We start from the raw sequence: 17,365 nt of genomic DNA, 5'->3' as shown, positions 1-17,365 counted from the left end.
GGTTCCTGATCATATACTACTTGTTGAAATGGCTGAACATCAACTAATTCTTTTTGGTATAATGACTCTGTGTATTCCTTCCATCTTCTTTTGATGCTTCCTGCATCATTTAATATTTTCTCCACAGAATCCTTCACTATTGCAACTCGAGGCTTGAATTTTTGCTTCAGTTCTTTCAGCTTGAGAAACACCAAGCGCATTCTTCCGTTTTGGTTTTCCATTTCCAGCTCTTTGCACATGTCATTATAATACTTTGTCTTCTTGAGAGGCCCTTTGAAATCTTCTGTTCAGTTCTTTTACTTCATCAATTCTTCCTTTTGCTTTAGCTGCTGGACGTTCGAGAGCAAGTTTCAGAGTCTCCTCCGACATCCATCTTTGTCTTTTCTTTCTTTCTTGTCTTTTCAATGACCTCTTGCTTTCTTCATGGATGATGTCCTTGATATCATTCCACAACTCCTCCAGTCTTCAGTCACCAGTGTTCAGTGCATCAAATCTATTCTTCAGATGGCCTCTAAATTCAGATGGGATATACTCAAGGTCATGTTTTGGCTCTCATGGACTTGCTCTGATTTTCTTCAGTTTCAGCTTGAATTTGTATATGAGCAATTGATGGTCTGTTCCACAGTTGGCCCCTGGCCTTGTCCTGACTGATGATATTGAGCTTTTGCATTGTCTTTCCACAGATGCAGTCTATTTGATTTCTTTGTGCTCCATCTGGCTAGGTCCATGTGTACAGTCGCTGTTTCTGTTGGTGAAAGAAGGTATTTGCAATGAAGAAGTCGTTGGTGTTGCAAAATTCTATCATTTGACCTCCAGCATTGTTTCTATCACCAAGGCCATATTTTCCAACTACTGATCCTTCTTCTTTGTTTCCAACTTTCACATTAAAATCACCAGTAATTATCAATGCATCTTGGTTGCATGTTCGATCAATTTCAGACTGCAACAGCTGATAAAAATCTTCTATTTCTTCATCTTGGCCCTAGTGGATGGTGAGTATATTTGAATAATAGTCGTATTGACTGGTCTTCCTTGTAGGTATATGGATATTATCCTATCACTGACAACATTGTACTTCAGGATAGATCTTGAAATGTTCTTTTTGACGATGAATGCAACACCATTCCTCTTCAAGTTGTCATTCCCAGCATAGTAGACTATATGATGGTCCGATTCAAAATGACCAATACCAGTCCATTTCAGTTCACTAATGCCTAGGATGTCGATGTTTATGCGTTCTATTTCATTTTCGATGATTTCTAATTCTCCTAGATTCATACTTCGTACATTCCAGGTTCCGATTATTAATGGATGTTTGCAGTTATTCAAACATTGACATGAATGACATTTCAGTTGTCATATGTAAATGAAAACACTGCCTTGAACCTTTAAGTGAGTGGGTCCAGCTGCCTCTCTCCTGACTGCATAGTTCTTAAACTTTTCCTGGTTTCTCTCTTTCTTTTCTTCTTTCCTTCCTGCTCCTTCTCCTACTTCCTTCTCTGGTTCTTCTTCACACACTAGTGCAGGCAAACCAGAATATCAGAATACACTGCAACAATCTGAGAGGATGGGTGAGTATCTTTCATCAGTGGGAGTGCGTTTTTCTCTTGTCAAGGCTTTTTATTTAGAGCTTCCTCCTCCCTGTCCCCATTCTTCTTTTACTAAAGCACTTCCTTCCCCAGTCTTAGATTCTATGAACTTGTGGCTTCTTTTCCTAGTTTAATGTGTTACTATCTATTACTATTATTGTTTTTGATGCTTAAAATGTCTCAATTTGGACCAGTTTGGATCTCTTCAAGCTGGTTCTTGTGATCTTCTGATGTGCTTCCATGAATCAAGAAGCACATTCTTCCTTTCTGGCACAAGAAGTTTCAAGCTCAACTTGTGATTTCCATTTCCAAAATCAGTCATTTCACCAAGGAGTCTAGTTCTTTTGGTGGAGAATGGCATTCACAACAAAGATGTAGCCACTAGTTAGCATTGCTTCTAGGCTGTGCAAGTGGACATAGGGAACAAATATTCATGTTTAGTTCATGAGTTTATACTGACACTTTCAATCCCAGTCCAGCACCAAGAGGTTCTTCCTCAGCCTCTGCTAGTCCACACTTTTATCTCTTCTCTCTCATGTTGATAACCCTGATTCCAAACAATTTTAAATACATTTACTCATGTGCTCTATCCTATAATACATACAAAATTTTTTCCAAATTATTCCATCATTATGACTACGAACAATAAATCTACAAAGTAAAGTTCAACATATATTTGCAGGTTCTTTGACATAAGAATATACACCACTGTGGATCACAGTCAGAGAACTGCATTTAAAACTTACTTGATTATTTTCTGTGTGATTGTATTATCATTTTTTTAAATAATTTTTATTGTGCTTTAAGATTGTATTATTATTTATACAGTTCAGTTTAAATTGTTCTATTTTTGTTTATCAATTGTAGTGTTTTCTTTTTCTTCTCTTTTTCGAAAATGTAAAACATCACATGGTTTAAAAATCAAAACTATATAAAAATGATAATACTTAGCAAAGTTTCACCATCATTTCTATAGCTTAAACCACACTCCCTAGATGGCTTCTGGCTTATCCTTCCTGAAAAATAAGCATGTTTTGATAATAAGTACAAACACATCTTTCCTCTCCTTTCTTAAAGAAAGGGTAGAATACTGTATACATTTTTGCACTTCTCGCTTTGCCTTTTTTCACATAAACAATTTATCCTAGCAATAACTCAGCAGCAGTCCACAGAGACCCTCACGTTTTGGCCATGTAGAACTCCATTATGTGTATGCATGACCAGGTCATTCTTTAATGTCTTATATGCAGTCTAACCATTTTGAAATCAGTAGCCCAAGTGATCAAACCCACTTTTCAAAGGGCAAACTAGCCTTAGGAAGAAGAAAGGGAATTTTAAGTGCCAAAGTAATGCATGATAATAATCTCATTGTAAGGTATTTAAACTATGTGTATAATTTAAATACAAAGTTTACATCTATTACATACGTATTTAGTGTTGTGGTGTTTTATGTACATAAATGAGATAATACTGTAAGGCAACTTGGATACACCTACCCTGTGACTCAACAATGAGTTCCCCTGGATATCTTGATATATTTACATGTAGGAAAAGCCCAAATCAATTCCCACTTCTCTAACACCAAATATTTATTGATCAACCCAAATCTACCTACTATCAATTCAATTCTGTTCCACTTTTGTCCTGACACCAGGTGCACATGCAGCATCTTCCTCTGACCCTAACTAACCATCTGGAGCTACAGCAGACCTCACAAGTAAAGGGCACAGACACCAGCTGCGACCTTGGGAGTCCTCGTGACCCACTAACTTCTGACCAGCTGGCTTCATACTCAGAAGCTCCCTCTACCCCTTCAGGATACCAGCTATAAGCTCAGAGGTGCTCATTCCCCTCACTTCTGACCTGCTGGCTCTCACTACCCCCTTAAACCCCCTTGGGTTTGATAATTCACTGGAAGAACTCACAGAACTCACAGAAAGTCCTGTATTTACAGTTTTATAGCAAAAAGGATCCAAATGAGGAGACACAGAGGGCAAGGACTGGGAAGGTTCTGAACATGGAGAGTCCTTGTTCCAAAAAGGGCTGCACTACCTTTCCATGTGCACAGATGTCTCTCACCAACCAGGAAGTTTGTGGAGCTTCTGTGGCCAGAGTCTTTTTCTGGGATTCATTACTTAGGCATGATTAAATGAATTCTGCGCCCCCATCCCACAATCCCAGGTTGACTGATATCAGGAGGTCCTCTTTCTAGCCTTGCCAGCCCCAACTTGAGTCATCTTCTTGGCATAAACCCAGAAGTGTGGTCTGGAGGCCTACAGAAAACAAAAACAAAAAATTTTTTTTTTCTTTAGAAAACAAAGACACCTCAATTACTCAGCAAATTCCAAGCATTTAGAGTTATCTCAAGGAATACTGGAGAAACAGTGGGTAAGTGCTGGGCTTCTAACCGAAAGCTTGATGGTTTGAACCCACCAGCCACTTTGAGGGAGAAAGATGTACCAATCAATGTCCATAAAGATTTACATCCTTGGAAGCCCTATTGGGCTCCTCTACCCTGTCCTATAGGGTTACTAGGAGTCACAATCAACTCGACAGCAAGGAGTTTAGTTTTTTTGATTGTTTGTTTGTTTTTGGAGTTATCTCCCAGAAAATAAGGACAAAGACTAATTTTTTGTTGTTGTTGTTGAAGTTAAATCTTTACTGCACTTCAAAAAACAAATAAAAAACTGTGAAGTTTCTGGGTCATGATATATGAGAAATGGGAATGTAATGGACTTGGCCAAGCTCTCAGAAAACAGACTGGGGCTGTGTAAGTGTCAGAGCCCTGTCTTGTAGTCTCAACAGCATCTGGTCGATTTTGATTCACAGCAGATGAGGTTAGTCTGGTTTGTCTGAGTGTATAAATGTTCAACATGGTTAATTGCTCTTTATTGTAAATCTAACAAATATGTTTGTCGTAAGAAAAACTTACCAAAAAAGAAATGTATAAAGAAGAAAATGAAAGTTCTCCTGCCTCCCGAACCCCCTCCCCAGATAAACCACTGCTGAGACACCTCTGTATATTACATACAGGAAGCTGTGGTGACTTCAGAGTATAACAGGTGCTGTTTGGGCAAGGGACCCAGACCAAAAAAACCAAACCCACTGCCGTCCAGTCGATTCTGACTCATAAGGACCCTATAGGACAAAGTAGAACTGCCCCCACAGAGTTTCCAAGGAGTGCCTGGTGGATTCAAACTGGTTAGCAGCCATAGCACCTAACCACTACACTACCAGGGTTTTCAAGAAGGAACCCAGCAAGTCCCAATTCCTGCCCTGACAATCATCTGCCCTCCTTGGGCAGTGAGAAATGGGTGAAGCCAAAGAAAAGGAAATAACAGTATTGCTTGCAGAAATTTCACCTTGGGACAGGAAACTCTGGTAAATAAGGCCAGGTAAGTGATTTATGACAGAGGCTTAAAGAGCTGTGCCATTGCCCTAAACCCAAAGTGGGTTTTACCTCATTTCCTGAGATGCAAATGAAATGACAGAAGTCAGTAAAAGGGGAGGCACAGAGAGAAAGTAAGATGGATGAGTCCACTCACACAGGTCAACCATCATCAAGTCCTATCAGATAGAGGACTGCCTTGAGATTAGTCGTGGAAACTATAGATGCTAAATGAGTATTCACACACCTCTATTGAGATGTTCATGCAGGGTCCCTAGGAGTCAGAATCTATTGGGCAGCAACAGATTTTTGTTTTTTAATTCAAATGATCACAGATATGAGTCAGAATAGGCTTGGGGCAGTGGATTTGTGGATTGGTGATACAGTTGCTAACTTTTGCGGTGGTTCGATGGTGTAATGGTGAGCGCTCTGGACTCTGAATCCAGAGGAGCTGAGCTCAAGTTTTGGTGGAACGTTACTGTTCCGTTTAAATGAAGGAGTTAAAAACAAAAACAAAAAACCCTCCTTAAATGGCGAATGGAAGCATCACTCCCCTTTCGCGTCCAGTACCTGATCACCATTTAGGAGCCAGGAGGTTTACGGCTGGGAGGGAAGAAGAACGAGGGGAGCCCCCGGCTCCGCGGGACGCGAGCTGCTCCAGGTCCTGGCTTTCCTCGTGCTCCGAGTGGCCTTTTCCGCCTCGCACCCGGTCTCATTTTCCTCTCGTCTCCTCCTCAGAAACTGAGGTCCCAGAAACCTTCAGAAAATAGCCGAGAAAGGAGGAGAGACTGGAAAGAACAGAGAAGAGAATTGGAAAGAAAAAGGGAGAAAGTAGGGAATGGAAGGCAGAGGAACTGGGCGTTCACAGCAGCGGTTTCAGTTGCTGGGTGTGGACCACTGCCGCTCCTCACCCAGGAGCGCTCCCATCCCTTTCTGACCTACCCGAGAACCCGGTTCCACCGATAAACCTCAAAGCTGCTTGCCTGGCATTTGTTCTTGCAAAGTTTCCTTTCACTGTGTGGACGGGTGAAGTGGATTAAGTTGGTTGGCAAGTGAGTGGAAGACAAGTGAAGCACCTTGTGAGCCCAGTTGGTGTTGACTAGCAGGAGGTGCACCCATCCATCCATAGGCACAGCGTTTTTCCCCTTGCAGGCTGTCTGCAGGGCCTGGAGTGGAAAACTGGAAAATGAAGGCATAACAATGTTTCTTTAGAGGTAAAGAGAGAAAGAGCCAGATAACTTGGTATATGGGTTGAAAGTGGTTATCTCTGGAGAACAGGACATGTAACAAAGGATCAGGGCACAACTGTTTTTCAGAAGTATTGGGCATATAGTACTTTGATAAAATATATACTAAATAAAATTTTCTTTGTTATGTAAAATGTTTTTTATTTAAATCAAAATTTTGATGTACTCCAATGTATCAAAGATTCTGGTGTTTCTGTCACATTCTACAGTCCTTTCACTGTAAGATTATAAAAATGTTATTGGGGCAATTTTGAAGGAAAAACCAATCATTATTCTCCTTTTCATGAGCTGAGCAGATGGACTAATAGACTTGAAGATCCTCCCGTATGTAACCATCTCTATAGCTCACGCTCTGAAGCATCAGCAACTGAGGGGACTGGACGTGGTTTAGTGTAAACAGTCCTGAGACCAAGGAAATCCATTAAACTCTGCAAATCTCATCTTCCTCATCAGCAACATGCCAAACATTGCCTTCAGTGTTGGCTCAGATATAACTGGGCAATCTTCCATGCCAAGGAGAAGAGCAGCTCTCAGCTCTTAATCATCAAGCTAGCTCAGGCCATAGGCCATACAACTTCTCATTTTAAGGTCTGCACATTGCCTAGTTTTCCTTGTATCTACCCTTGATCAACCTCTTTGCTATCCTTTTTGTTACCCAGCGTCTCCTAGGGTTCTACAGACAGATGCCCATGTGCTATCTCCACAGCAGGCACAAGGAGGAGCCTGGATCCTTTCCCTTGGGACTGTTGTTGTTATCTAAAATTTTTTTTTCTGTCTGTCCACCTGCTCTGTTTCGAGGACTCCAGTTACATGGCTATTAGGCCACTTGATGTTTTCTCACAGGTCAATGATGCTCTCTTCTTTTCATTTTTTGTTCTTTTTTCCCTCTGGGTTTCACTTTGGATAATTTATGTTGCTATGTCTCCTACAGTGTCCAATTAATTGATAAAGTCATCCAGTGTCTCTTCCATTTCTCTCCTCATCAAGCTCATGCTTTCCTTCATTCTTCTGAACATATACAGTGTGTTTATAATACTCAGTGCCGTCGAGTCGGGTTCCTTGTTTATAATAGCTGTCTTAATATCTTGTCTACCGATTCTATCATCTAAGTTATTTCTGTGTCTTTTTCTGTTGATTGCCTTTTCTCATGGTAATAGATCATATTTTCCTGCACCAGGGCTCCACTTCTTTGCATACCTAATTTTTATTAGATGCCAGACATTATGAATTTTATGTTAAGTATTTTTTAAAATATTTTTCTATAATCCTTTAAATATTTTTTGACTTTGCTCTGGGATTTCATTAAGTTGCTTGGAAACAGTTTGATTCTTTCCAGGCTGGCTTTTAAGCTTTGGTAGGTGGGTTTAGAAAATCCTTAGTCTAAGACTAATGTGGACACAGTGTTGAGGTATTACCCTTCTGAAGACACTCCTTCCTGTCACATGTGTTAGATACTCTTTCCATTCAGGCTGGTGGGAGCACACACTCTTAGGGGCTCAGTCTGAGCTCTGTCCTACACTTTCTGTGGTTCAGTGCCTCCAAAGAGCTGTTTCACATATATTTTGCCTTGTCTTCTAGTGGTTTAAGGTAGAAAAGTAAATACCATCTCTGTTACTCCATCATGGCCCAAAGCAGAAACCTGTACACTTTTGTTAGAGTTCACAATTATGGGGGGGAAAAAACTTATCTTTGATGTTATTTCCTATCTTGCATACCTAATATGCAAACTGTGCTGGCATAGCCATTACGTACTAAGGTTCCTAACCAAAAGGTCCCCATTTCCAATCCACCAGGTGCTCCCTGGAAACTTTATGCGGCAGTTCTGTCCTAGAGGGTCACTATGAGTTGGAATCGACTTGACGGCAATAGGTGTGCTTTTCTTTTGTATACCTAACATGTGCCATACACTATGTTATGTGTATTATTACATTATCCCGTTAATCTATACAATAACTCTACGAGACAGTAAATAAGTTTCCATATGAAACTTGAAACATTGAAGGATCTGGTCTAAGGCCAAAGAGAAGGCAAGTAGTGCTGCCAGGACTGGAAGGGAGGCCTTCCCAGAGGTAGCACTCCTAGCCACAGACCAGACCAGACCAAAGATCTTTGTAACAACCTTGGGATATCTGATATGCCTGGAATCCAGTAACCAAGGAGTTCCTAGCCACCATGTGGATTGGCTCCTTTGGGTCATAAACTTATTCCTCAGGGAGCTGGAGCATAACTTAGCCCTTAAGCTCTGACTGAGGAAAGACCTTAAACTCTCTCCAAAGCCATGTTTTCTCATTGGAAAGGCACTGAAAATGGACTTCGGGTCTTAATTCAGATATTTTATATTTGGGCAAGGAAACTTCCTGCTGCTGGGGAGAAGGTTCATGGCTCTTCTTCATCGAGCTGTATCAGTCTGTAGGATGCACGGCTTGTAGTTTCAGTGTCTTGAAAACTCACTAGGCATCTTACACGTTTTAGCTGTTTTTTTTGAACCTGCCCTTGCCTTCCCCCCCCCCCCTTCTCCCACCCCTTATCCTCCTTAGCATCTTCTGGGGCCTTGCAGATCTCTGTGTGCCGTGCCCGCATTACCCGCGAGGGGCGCCAGGGTCCTTCATGCCTTTTCTAAGTTTGGAAAGTGAAGAAGGATTCGAGGTTATTTCAACTTACTAAGACACTTTGCTTCAGAAGTGAGAGCAAGGTGAAAACACATCCTGGGAAGGGTTGGCAAAATGCCCCCACCTGCCAACACAAGACCTAGAGTTTTCTTCTAAAGCATAGCTTAATATCCAGCATTTTCAGATACAGAAAACTCTAAAGTTATTTCTGACAGAGAGAAGATAATATTCTACTTATTAAATTCCTGGAGGCCCTGGATGGCAAAAACAGTTGAACACTGCACTACTAACTCAAAGGTTGGTGCTTCAAATCCACCCAGAGGCATCTTGGAAGGCAGACCTGGCAATCTGCTTCCAAAAAATCACAGCTTTGAAAACCCTACGGAGCAGTTCTACTCTGCACACATGGGGTCCTGATGAGTATGAATTGACTTGATAGCAACTAACAACAACAGCATTTACAATCTCCACCATCATTGAAAGAGAGGGCAGCTTGTGGGGGCTTCCTAATTTTCCAATCTCCTGATGCATGCCAGGTGCAGATCTGAGGCAGAGAGAGAGTTAATGGTGTCTGCCCATGAAGGAGGTAAGAGAGGGCTTGAGGAAAGGGGTTGGGGGGAGAGGAAACTGAAGCTGTCAACTCAGAGGTTCTTGTGAAGCAGACTAGTGAATTGAAGTCAGCCAAACACAGGGTTGGAAGAACAGAAAGGTTTATTCACAGCTTGCAAACTGGGAGATAGGCAGGGTCTCCTGCCCTAAGGCTGCCAGCTTCCTGACTCAAGGCAGATTTCCTTCTTTTATAGGGAGTGGCATACATATGTATGAACAGTGAGGGGAGGATCTTCGAAGAGTCTTTTTATGCATGAGCAGTCCACATAATTTCAGTGAATGGGCTTTTAACAGGGAAATTGAATGCCACTGAAAGCAGGTTCTAGGGCTTGGGTAGAGGGAGGAGGGATCAGATAAATGGGAGAGACTTCTTTCAAAAGGAGTGCTTTTTAAAATTTTTTTTATTGTACTGTGAGTGAAAGTTTGCAAATTTAAGTCAGTCTCTCATGCAAAAATTTATAGACATCTTCCTATATACTCCTAGTTGCTCTCCTGCTAATGAGTCAGCACACTTCTTCTTTCCACTCTCTCTTTTTTTCATGTCCATTCAGCCAGCTTCTGACCCCCTCTGCCCTCTCATCTTCCATCCAGACAGGAGCTGCCCACATAGTCTCATGTGTCTACTTCATCCAAGAAGCTCACTCCTTACCAGTATCATTTTCTATCCCATAGTCCAATCCAATCCCTGTTTGAGGAGTTGGCTTTGGGAATGGTTCCTGTCTTGGGCTAACAGAAGGTCTGGGGACCATGACCTCCGGGGTCCTTCTAGTCTCAGATCATTAAGTCTGGTCTTCTTACTTGAATTTGAGGTCTAAATGCCACTGCTCTCCTGCCCCCTTAGGGGTTCTCTGCTCTGTTCCCTATCAGGGCAGTCATCAGTTATAGTCAGGCACCATCTAGTTTTTCTGGTCTCAGGCTGATGTAGTCTCTGGTTTATGTGACCCTTTCCGTCTCTGGGGCTCATAATTACCTTGTGTCTTTGGTGTTCTTCATTCTCCTTTGCTCTAGGTTGTTTGAGACCAATTGATGCATCTTTGATGGCCACGTGCTAGCGTTTAAGAACTCAGATGCCACTCTCCAAAGTGGGATGCAGAATGTTTTCTTAATAGATTTTATTATGCCAATGGACCTAGATGTCCAATGAAACCATGGTCCCTAAAACCCCGCCCCTGCTACGATGACCGTCAAAGAGTCCGGTTTATTCAGGAAATTTCTTTGCTATTGTTTTAATCCAGTTGTGCTAACCTCTCCTGTATTGTGTACTGTCTTTCCCTTCACCTAAAATAGTTCTTGTCTACTATCTAATTACTGAATACCCCTCTTCCTCCCCACGGTCATAACCATCAAAGAATATTGTCTTCTGTGTTTAAACTTTTTCTTCAGTTCTTATAATAGTGGTCTCATACAATATTTGTCTTTTTGCAACTGAATATTTTCACTCAGCATAATGCCTTCCAGATTCCTCCATGTTATGAAATGTTTCACAGATTCATCATTGTTCTCATGGATGGGTAGTATTCCACTGTGTGAATATACCATAATTTATTTATCCATTCATTTGTTGAGGGGCACCTTCGTTGCTTCCATCTTTTTGCTATTGTAATCAGTGCTGCAATGAACATGGGTGTGCATATATCTGTTCATATAAAGGCTCTTATTTCTCTAGGCTATATTCCAAGGAGTGGGACTGCTGGATCTTACAGTAGTTCTATTTCTAGGTTTTAAAGGAAGCACCAAATCAGTTTCCTATGTGCTTGTACCATTTTCCATTCCCACCAGCAGTGTTCCAGTCTCCCACAACCTCTCCAACATTTATGATTGTGTGTTTTTTGGATTAATGCCAGCCTTGTGGGAGGGAGATGGAATCTCACCGTAGTTTTGATTTGCATTTCTCTAATGGCTAATGATCGTTGAGCATTTCCTCATGTATCTGTTAGCTACCTGAATGTCTTCTTTAGTGAAGTGCCTGTTCATATCATTTGCCCATTTTTAAATCGAGTTATTTATCTTTTTGTAGTTGAGTTTTTGCAGTATCATGTAGATTTTAGAGATCAGACACTGATCAGAAATGTCATAGCTAAACACTTTTTCCCAATCTGTAGGTAATCTTTTTATACTTTTGGTGAAGTCTTTGGATGAGCATAGGTGTTTAAGTTTTAGGAGCTCCCAGTTATCTAGTTTCTCTTCTGGTGTTTTCATTGTTAATAATGTTTCGTATACTGTTTATCCCGTGTATTAGGACTCCAAGCGTTGTGCCTATTTTTTTCTTCCATGATCTTTATCATTTCAGATTTTACATTTAGGTCTTTGATCCAGTTCGAGTTAGTTTTTGTACAAGGTGTAAGGTGTGAGTCTTGTTTCATTTTTTTGCACATGGATATCCTGTTATGTTAGCACCATTTGTTAAAGAGACTGTTTTTTCCCTATTTAACTGACTTAAGCCTTTGTCAAATATCAGCTGCTCATGTGTGGATGGATTTATATCTGGATTCTCAATTCTGTTCCATTGGTCTATGTATCTGTTGTTGTATCAGTACCAGGCAGCTTTGACTACTGTGGCGTATAATAGTTTCTGAAATCAGGTGGAGTAAGGCCTCCCACTTTGTTCTTCTTTTTCAGTAATGCTTTACTTATCTGGGGCCTCTTTCCCTTCCGTATGAAACTAGTGATTTGTTTCTCCAACTCATTAAAAAATGTTGAAATTTGGATTGGAATTGCGTTGTGTGTATACATCGCGTTTGGTAGAATAGACATTTTTACAATGTTAAGCCCTCCTATCCATGAGCAAGGTATTTTTTTCCACTTATGTGGGTCTCTTTGGTTTTTTTTTTTTTTTTGGTTTCTTGCAGTAGCGTCTTGTAGTTCTCTTTGTATAGGTCTTTTACATCTTTGGTAAGATTTATTCCTAAGTATTTTATCTTCCTGGGGGCTCCTGTAAATGGCATTGATTTGGTGATTTCCTCTTGGATGTTCTTTTTGTTGGTGTAGCGGAATCCAAATGATTTTTGTATGTTTCTCTTGTATCCTGACAATCTGTTGAACTCTTAGTTTCAGCAATTTCCTTGAGGATTCCTTAGAGTTTTCTGTGTATAAGATCATGTCATCTGCAAATAGAGATACTTGTACTTCTTCCTTGCCAGTCTGGATGCTCTTTATTTCTTTATCTAGCCTAATTAGTCTGGCTAGGACCTGCAGCTCAATGTTGAATAAGAGTGGTGATAAAGAGCACCTTTGTCTGGTTCCCGATCTCAAGGGGAATGCTTTCAGGCTCTCTGCATTTGGGATGATGCTGGGTTTGGCTTTGTATAAATGCTCTTTAGTATAAATGCTCTTGAGGAATTTTCTTTCTATTCCTATTTTGCTGAGAGTTTTTATCATGAATAGCTGTTGGACTTTGTCAAATGCCTTTTCTGCATCAATTGATAAGATCATGTGGTTCCTGTCTTTTGTTTTATTTCTATGATGGATTACATCAATTGTTTTTCTAATGTCGAACCATCCCTGCATACCTGTTATGAATCCCACTTGATCATGGTGAATTATTTTTTTGATATGTTGTTGAATTCTATTAGCTAGGATTTTGTTGAGGATTTCTGCATCTAAGTTCATGAGGGATATAGATCTGTAATTTTCTTTTTTTCTGACTTTACCTGGTTTTGGTATCAGGCTTGTGCTGGCTTCTGACTTTACCTGGTTTTGGTATCAGGCATGTGCTGGCTTCTATGTATACCATCCTTCTCTATGCTCTTTACTATTAGTGGTGTTAACTCTTCTCTGAAGGGTTGGTAGAACTGTGCAGTGAAGCTGTCTGGGCCAGGGCTTCTTTTTGTTGGGATTGTTTTGAATACCTTTTCAATCTCTTGTTTTGGGTTTATTTAGTTGTTCTACATCTGTTTGTATTTGTTTAGGTAGGTAGTATATTTCCAGAAATTCATCCATTCCTTCTAGGTTTTCAAATTTGTTAGAGTACAATTTTTCATAGTAATTTGATATGATCCTTTTAATTTCAGTTGAATCTCTTGTAATATCGCCCATCTCATTTCTCATTGAAGTTATTTGCTTCCTCTCCTGTTTTTCTTTTGTCAGTTCAGCCAATGGTTTACTAATTTTGTTAATTTTTTCAAAGAACCAGTTTTTGATCTTGTTATCTCTTTCAATTTTTTTTTTTTGTTGTCTATTTCGTTTAATTCTGCTCTAATTTTATTATTTGCTTTCTCCTGGTGTCTGAGGGTTTCTTTAGTTTCTCTCTTTCTATTTGTTCCAGTTGTATGGATAATTCTTTATTTTGGACCTTTCTACTTTTTGTATGTGTGCATTTACTGATATCAATTGACCTTTGAGCACTGCTTTCACTGTGTCCCAAAGGTTCTGATAGGAACTATTTTCACTCTCATTGGACTCTATGAATTTCTTTATTCCATCCTTAGCATCTTCTATAACCCAGTCAATTTCAAGCAGAGTATTGTTCAGTTTCCAAGTGTTTGCTTTCTTCTCCTTGCTTTTTCTGTTATTGATTTCTACTTTTATGGCCTTATGGTCAGAGAAGATGCTTAGTAATATTTCAGTATTTTGGATTCTGCTAAGGCTTGCTTTATGACGTAATATGTGGTCTATTGTAGAGAATGTTCCATGTGCATTAGAAATGAAATTATACTTGGTTGCTGTTTGGTGGAGTGTTCTGTATATGCCGAGGAGATCAAGTCGGTTGATTGTGGCATTTAAATCTTCTGTATCTTTACTGAGCTTGTTTTTGGATGTTCTGTCATTCACCGAAAATGGTGTATTGAAGTCTCCTACTATATTTGTGGCGCTGCCTATCTCACTTTTCAATGCTGTTAGAGCTTGTTTTGTGTATCTTCCAGTCCTGTCATTGGGTGCATAAATGTTTAATATGGTTATATCCTCCTGGTATATTATCCCTTTAATCATTATATAGTGTCCTTCCTCATTCTTTGTGGTGGATTTAACTTTAAAGTCTATTTTGTCAGAAATCAATATTGCTACATCTGGTCATTTTTGATTGCTCTTTGCTTCATATATTTTTTTCCATCCTTTGAATTTTAGTTTGTTTTTGTCTCTAAGTCTAAGGTGTGTCTCTTGTAAGCAGCATAGAGACTGATGGTATTTTTTAATCCATTCTGCCACTCTCTTTCTCTTTATTGGTGCATTAATCTATTTACATTCAGCATAATTATGGATAGATTTTTTTTATCAGCTTAGTTAAATGCAGAAATTTTATATGTACAGTCTGATGAATTTTGACAAACATAACCATCACCTAGATCAAGTTATGGAAGGCTTCCATCAACTCACAAAGATCCTTTGGCCACTTTTGCAGTCAATCTCTACCTCACTCCCACTTAGGCAATCACCATTCTGTTTTCTATCTCCATAGATTAGTTTTGACTCTTGAAATTTACCTAAATGACTATAATTTTTTGTGGCTGTCTTTTTTTTTGTTTTTAATGCAACCTAATGTTTTTGAGATATATCTATGTTGTGGAAACCCTGGTGGCATAGTGGTTAAGTGCTACAGCTGCTAAACAAAGAGTCGGTGGTTCAAATCTGCCAGGCACTCCTTGGAAACTCTATAGGGCAGTTCTACTCTGTCCTATAGGGTTACTATGAGTCAGAATCGACTCAACAGCACTGGGGGTTTGGTTTTGTTTTTTATCCATGTTGCTGCATGCATGTATGTGTATTATTTTGGTGTTATCGATGAGTGTAATTTCAGTGTGTGAATAAAGGACAGTTGATGAACAAATGGGTCATTTCTAGTTTTGGCTACTGTGACTAAGGCTGGTATGAAAATTCTTGTACATGTCTTTCTGTGAATATGTGCATTCATTTCTTTTGGTTATGTACCTATTAGTGGAATTGCTGGGTTTTGGAGTTTTCCAGAATGGTTGAGTTATTTTACTGCCTCTAGGAACAGAGCTAACTCAGCCAACACCATCTATCCTTGTAGTGAGACGCCTGTAACCAGGGCAGTAGACTCACATGTGTCCAATCCTGGGTACCCTAAGAAATAGCAGTAGACTCTCTACCAGGGAAGGATCCTGACACCTTGGTTTTTCCACATGATGATGAAAAACCTTCCTGTACAGTTCTAGCAGAAGTTCCATCCTAGAGGTCTCTGCTGAGGACCCACAGAGATACAGAGAATATAACTAGATGAAACTGGGATGTTGCAAATAATTTTACTCTCCTGTTTTGTCGTTGTTTGTTTGTTTGTAACCTGGAAACAAATTTTTCATAACCATTGACTTGTCTTTTGCAATCTGGTGTAAAAGCAGGACATCTTATTCAGAAACTTTGAAACACGCAAAGTAGCCTCAGACTTAGCAGACTTCCAGTCTAGAGTAAGCTGATTCAAGGGAGAAGGGTGAAGGAGACACTTCTCCCAAATCCTGGGTGGCAGGAAGGGATCCCTTCAGATGAGTTCCTACAGCAGATCAGTGATCTTTGTTTTACTGTAGCAGTGAGTGGTAGTGGGGACTGTCACATCCTCCTGCAAGTAGGAGACAAATAAAGACCAATTTTAGTCCAGGATTCTGCTAGAGCTTCACAGCGTGCCATATTGTACAATAATCCTGTCCCCACCCCCATCAGCTATCCCTTGGAAAACTTTAAAAACCTATAGATAAAGTTGAAAGAATAATACAATGATCACCTCACACTGTTATAGTAAGATCAGCAATTGACATTCATTTGCTCTTTCTGTCTCTACACATACCCACACAAACATACATTTTTCTTTAGTAAATTCAGACCAAAGGAAAAAAAAAAAGCTTCTAAATACTTCGGCATGTGTGTCCTGAGATTAAGGACATTATTCTATATCACCATAATTCAATTACCAAACTTAAGAATATCAACATTAATTCAATAATACCTAACATAGTGTCTGGTTACAAATTTCCTCCATTGTTTTGTAGATAGATATAAACATATCCTGAGAGTGAGAGTTGAGAGAGCAAAAGCCAGAGAGCCAGAGTGAAAGCAGACTGAGAGTTTTGGTGTTGTTGTTGTTTCTCCAACCTCCAATCAAGGCTCCTAAATGGCACTTGATTGTTGTTTCTCTTTATTCCTAATTACATTGAACTGTCTCCCTAGACCCCTCCCTACTCCTTTGTTGGTGTGTTTTTTGATGATATTAAATTTTTGAAGAGGACAGACTCACTGTCTTGCCCTACATTCTGTTCAGGCTAAACACTTTGGTCAAGAACAGTGCATATGTAATGCTGTGTGCTTTGAACAGCATCCTGTCAGGAAGGAAAGAGTGGTCAGTGTGTTCATCACTGTTACTGATTCTACTGCAAAGATACATTTTTTCACTTTGTAATTTTTAAATAGTTTGTGGGATAATACTTAGAGAGTGTGTGAATGTACTGTATGTGTGCACGTGTGTATCCTGAAAAGTTTTAATGTTAGTTGATGATCCCTGCCTGCATCAATTGTATTAGTGCTTGCAACATGGAGACTCCTATGTCTATCTACAATTTTTAACCAAACATGTTGTGAGGTGCCATCAAGTGGATTTTGACTCACAGCGACCTCACTTGACAGAGTAGAAGTGCCCCATGAGGTTTCCTAGGCTGTAATCTTTACAGGAGCAGATCATCAGGTCTTATTCTCTGTAGAGACCGGCTTCTTTCCTGGGCAAGAGTAACAGCCCTCTGGGGTAGAAAGCAACCTTGGAGGTCCCTCAAGTAGTGTTTTCAAAAAACTAGGGAAAAAGTAGCAACTCATCAAGGCTAGGAAAAAACCTCTCAAGCTGTTTTTTCCAAAGAACCAAGGCAGAAGGCCACATAAAGGAACTCATTGCACCACAGATGTATAAAAAAATTGTTGTGCTGGCAAATGCATGAAGGAAAAGACTCACTGAGTTGGAAAAATGAAATGCAAATGCATTTAAACTAC

The sequence above is a fragment of the Loxodonta africana genome, chromosome 3, assembly GCF_030014295.1.
Source record: "Loxodonta africana isolate mLoxAfr1 chromosome 3, mLoxAfr1.hap2, whole genome shotgun sequence".
NCBI classification, from domain to species: domain Eukaryota; kingdom Metazoa; phylum Chordata; class Mammalia; order Proboscidea; family Elephantidae; genus Loxodonta; species Loxodonta africana.
Note: the sequence above shows the minus strand (reverse complement) of the source record.